At 43.1% G+C, this 5,300-nt stretch overlaps 1 pseudogene; it reads right to left on the reverse strand.

Annotated features, from left to right (window-relative positions):
- Window positions 1–3,062: 3,062 nt before the first annotated feature.
- Window positions 3,063–3,803, reverse strand: LOC101626733 (annotated as a pseudogene).
- Between the last annotated feature and the right edge of the window lie 1,497 nt (window positions 3,804–5,300).

The following is a 5,300-nucleotide window of genomic DNA, read 5'->3' on the forward strand; positions in this document are numbered from 1 at the left end:
CTCCTCATTTGTAAAATCACGAGTTAATTCCTTCAGTTTGAAATCTTGTGATGCTAGGCTTGATCTCCTAAAACCTTAAATTTTTGAATGAATTCTGCTAATGGACACTGATTTTGAAGATATTAGGTAGCTTCATGCTATCTTTGCTTTAAAGATTACAAACCTTCACATTGTCTGTGTTTCTTTTCATGGAGCAGTGTTTGTCAGCATCAAAGATTTACTATTAGTTGTTGACTCTTGGAGGTTTTAAACTTTCCTTACATCTGTCTTCATGCCCTTTTTTCCTCTCAGTTACTGTATTACATTTTTAATACCTGGCCTGACAGTGTGGATAATGGTTGGTTCCCTGAGAGACTGCGGTAGTGGTGCAAGCTTCATTAGTTTTCTTTTATTAATGATGGGAATTTATGATCTCTGGAAGCAAACTGAAATACAGAAATACCAATGTTTGCTTAAGGTCTTTTTTATTTTTTTTTTTTTCAAATTGCCATGCTGAATGTCTCCCCATTTGGCCAATTTCCATATTGAAAGGCCCAGAATGTTCTACTACATGGCTTCTCTTTTGCCCTCCAAGAAAAAGGTCTAAACATTTTAAATGGAAATAGAAAGTCTATTATGTGGGAAGAGGGGTTGTAAAGCAGAATGTCATTTGGATAACAGAATTCAAGAAAACTCCTGAACAGAGCCTGGCTTCCCTATTCTCAGTGCTAAATAAATAATGCAGCTTTCAGAGCCTGTGTCTTTGGATGCAAACCTAGTTTTGGTTAAAGAAGAAAGGCATTTCACTGCTATTATTGGCCTCTGGGTTGTTTCTGTTTTCTACCAATTCTGAAATTGCAGTCAATTAGGTACTTTTTCTTGTGACAGATTGGGAACCAGAAGGGAGCTTTATGAATTCAAACAGAGAAATTTGAGCTAAAAACGCCTTTAAAGCACTTCTTTGCCCATTTTCTCTCTAGAATTTATGAAGCACATTAATTTTCTGACTTAATTAATGATGAGATGCTTTAGGCTTAACCTTATGTAAAGTTAATAGACATGTTTTATTTATTTATTTTTCTGTATGTAAGGTCTTTAATGAACTGAGTGTACATAGATAGGGAAACAGAGAATGGCTGACGTTTCCCAGTGAAACAGCAAATATTACCCACCCATCGTGGGCTGGTGCCCAGCAAACAGGGCTAGCACAGAGCAGGTACACTGAGGTCCAGAGGCAAGGCAGGCTTTATTATGAATCCTTACCTATTTTTACATTTACTTACTTTAATCTTGCTCATTCTTTTACATAGTTGCTGGACTGATTAAAATGGGACTTTTTTTTTTTTAATTCTAAGACTTATTTATTCATACAGATCTGGAGTACATGCCAGAGGTTGGGTGGTGAGAGGGTTCACCAGAGACAGAGACTGATGAAATACACTGCTGAGGGGACAGCAGGAAGGTCACTCTGTCCCCAGCCCGACCTCTTTGCCCAGCCTTACTGTCTCTTCCTCAGATTGCTCCCTAATCTGGCCACTTCTCACCAAGCTATGAATTTTAGGGTACTCCAGGGTATTCAGTTTCAGGCACTTTCCAGGTGGTGTGAGAACTGGGATGAGAAGGAGAACAGCTCGTGATGGAATCTAATGTGTCCATTCTTTTACCACTGTGCTATGCTGTTCCTCTTATCACTGTTCTGCTTTTTCTACAAAAAAAAAAAAAAAGAAAAAAACTCATCTGTAGAGTTTAATATAGGTTTGCATTGTTACATTATTTAACTCTCCCATTTTGCCCATTAATAGGTTATTTGCTAATAAATACGAAGTTAGTTATTTTTCTCGTTGGGAAGGAAATTTCACTTTAGCATTCAGATTCACAAACTGCTTGGTAAACAAATGACTTCCTGTAACATAGTTTATTTCAGCGGGTTGGAGGCAGCTTTAAAAATACATCTGGTGTCTGCATAAATCTATAAATATAAGATGAGAAAAAGAAAATGAGAGATGGGGTAGGCTGCTAATATTCATTGAGAATCAGCCGCGTACCAGACACTTTATGAAGAACGAGAGATTGAGCAACTTGTCCCAAGATTACACACTTCATGACTCTCAAGCCAGAAACGGAATCCAGGACAGAAGGGAATAGAAGTGAATGAAACTAAGCTCCTTGTGGTTTTAGGGACACCGTGACTCTCACATGTTATCATAATTCTGCTCCCGTGGCCTCGGTGCAAGCACCGAGTCTTGGTTTCTTGGCCACCAACCCCCTTGGCACCATTCTCTCGCGCCAGGGTTCCGTTGCAACAGCCACTTAATGTCTGAAGTGAGCTGCACCTCTTCTCCTTGTTCCTGTGCTGTGTCTCTGCCCCAGAGCACAGCTATGGCCCCCTAATTCCATTTTCCATAAAATGGAAGCACAGACTGGCATCACAGACATAGTGTGGACAGATATCCAGAGCGTAGAGCACTTCCGGACAATGAGCCCTTTTGTAAAATGATGTCCTGGACCTTTTTTTTTTTTAATGTGCGTATATATTTTATTATTGAAATGTTTTCTCTGAAGGTACACAAAAATCAATCAATTGCTTTATTTTGGAACTGCCTCCATTAATAAAACAATAATTACTATTACTGTTATAACATTAAGATAAGTCAAGCCATTTGTAAAGACCGCATCAACTGAGACTTTCTTGTACTTATAACTAATCCATTATAAACAAATGCCAATCTTAACAGCGCAATTCCAGAGTGCCGTACAGTGGCGGAGATAAGACGGCTCAAGGAACTCACTGGCTGTGCTACGCTATTCGGACACGACATGAGGCTGATTTGTGCTGGGGCCTACATAATAAGTAAAATCCTATCTCCTTCCCTGTATGTCTGCTTAGATTTCTCAGATGAGCCGCCGAATGTGCCACTTCATTCCCTTCAATAGGACGGGATCTAGAAAGCGCTGAGAAGAGTCGATAACCAACGCCTCCATTTTATGCTTACCTTTTCCACTTCTAGCAACGTCCTGGTGTGTTTCACAGGAGCGGGACCAGCTTTTCAGTAAACAGGGCAGCCGCAACCCAGCCACCTGCCCGCGGACGTCACATGTAGCCCATGATGCTTTTGGTCTCCCGTCTCTCCTTTGCTTCAACCCCCAACCAAGTCAGTTTCTTCTTTTTCCTGGCAACCTGTGAACTTTCTGCGTCCTTTTTGGCTTTTACAAAGTTGTGGCAGGCAACCGCTTTGGCAATGTTTACCTCAAGCTCACGGGTGGCGGGCTGGTCACTGAGCTCCTCGGCCTTCTCGATGTCCCACGCACCCACTGCCCGGTCGACACTTCTCTAGGCCGGACTTCTCAGCTTTTTTCTTTTTAACTGGTGGATCAAACCTATCATTAATTCCAAAATACTGAGTAAGCTCCTTCCACTGGGTTTCACGTGAGGTCTGTGCACTATGAGATTCTTCTTCAGCCTTCAAGTTACCTTTTTTTGGAGCAGTTTCTTTCTTTCTTTTCTTTTTTCTTTTTAAGGCTTTAAGCCTTCCTTTTGCTGTGGCATCCCTGCCTGCGTGTGCTGGCACTTGGTTGGTGCGCGAGCTGACTTGCTGCGAGGCCGCGCCCAAGTCAGACCGCGGACACCCTCTCCAATCCTCTTTCCCTCCTGACTGTGCTGGAGGAGGATGGGCTCCCTTTCCCCCTGGGTCCACCGGGCCCCAGCACGTGGGCCCTCCCAGAGAAGACAGGCCAGGGCTTTTCCTATGCCGGTCCCCAGCTGACTGGAGACTTCGCCTCCCTGCCTCACGAGGCACTAGGCTGGTCTCTCTGCCCACCTGCATTTTCTACCCTACATTTTCCTGTTAGGAATATTTATCAGTATTGTTTTTTGTTCTCTTCAGACCTTTCATCACTTGGCCACACATCTGATTTCCTCTTAGCTTTCTATCTTCTTGATAATTTTGTTCATGTCGTGAGTGAACTGTGTGTACAGAGCTTAGACCTGGAAGCAACTGCAAAGTCCATCTAATCCAGTCCTTGCTATGTAATTTAATGTTTCCGAGTCATGATGGAAATCATTTCACAATTCCAAAGCCATATAATTTTTAGTTCAGAAACTGTCAGGCAGTAGAAAACGGAGGTGATGTTGTGAACTACTGTTAATCACTGCCCATATGTTTTGGTGTGTATTTAAAAGAAGTACTATTTATTCCCACATATCTAAGAAATATTCTCTTGCTTCTCGCTTCTTTTCCGATATTTTAGTTAAAGTCACAGAAAAAAAAATGCACACTTATTGGTAAAATTTCTAAAAGTAGAGATCGATTAAAATTTTCCCTTGGCCAGTCTTCCCCACTCCCCTCACCAATCTGTTTTCTTCTCAACGTAATCTAATTTTTCAATTTTGTATGCATCTGTCCATATGTATTTCTCCATGTTTACACACATACTCATACATGTAGAAAGTTAGCTTTGTCCTATAAACGTTTACCATTAGCTGTATCACTGTGTGCTGGTCTGAAATTTATGCTCTTCCTTTCCTCTGCTCTAGATTAATCTCTCTGCAGTAAGTCTGTCACGTCAGTCTGGATTCCGATGGGAAACCAGTGATGCAAGGCAAGTTGAATAATTTGCAGATTGTTTGATAGAGTGAACTTGTGGCCAGGGTGTAGGGAGACCATAGAGACAGTAAGGTCAGTAATAATGAAGGCCCTTCACCACCTCTAGCCCAGCCAGGAGAAGGGTGACAGGTGCTGAGGGAGAAGAATAAGAGATGTTCAAGGATGGATAGAGAGGAGATTATGAGACAGAAGGAGCAAAGGGTGGTAGTGGGGCGAGCAGCAAGGGAAGGAGAGAAGAGGAGAGAAAGAGAACAGGTTGCTTTGCTGGGCCAAGACCTCCAGTGGAGGGAGGTGGTCAGTCAGCACCAATCCCATGAGGGTAGCAAGGAGGACACAGACTCTTCCCTGCCCACTACCCCCTCCATTCTGGGTTAAACTTTAGTGCCTCCTCTGTACTCAGATGTTAAAGCACTAACTCCACACACGCCCCCCCCCCCGCCGCCCCCCACTTGACTGTATTTGGAGCTGAGACTTTTGCAAGGCAATGAGCATTAGCTGAGGTTATGAGGGTGGGGCCTGTGGGCTGGATTAGCGCCCTCAGAAGGGGAACCCTGAGGGTGCAGGCTCAGCTCTCTCTACCTGCCCTGAGAAAGGCCATATGGCAGCAGTGAGCAGACGTCTGCCTGCAGTAAGGAAAAGCAAGCTCACTCAAACCAGTCTTTGCCAGCCTTTCATGGTGGGCTTGAGCTCCTGAAACTGTAAAAAACATCTGTTCTT

The sequence above is a fragment of the Condylura cristata genome, unplaced genomic scaffold (genome assembly GCF_000260355.1).
Source record: "Condylura cristata isolate star-nosed mole 26May11 unplaced genomic scaffold, ConCri1.0 scaffold00021, whole genome shotgun sequence".
In the NCBI taxonomy this organism is placed as follows: domain Eukaryota; kingdom Metazoa; phylum Chordata; class Mammalia; order Eulipotyphla; family Talpidae; genus Condylura; species Condylura cristata.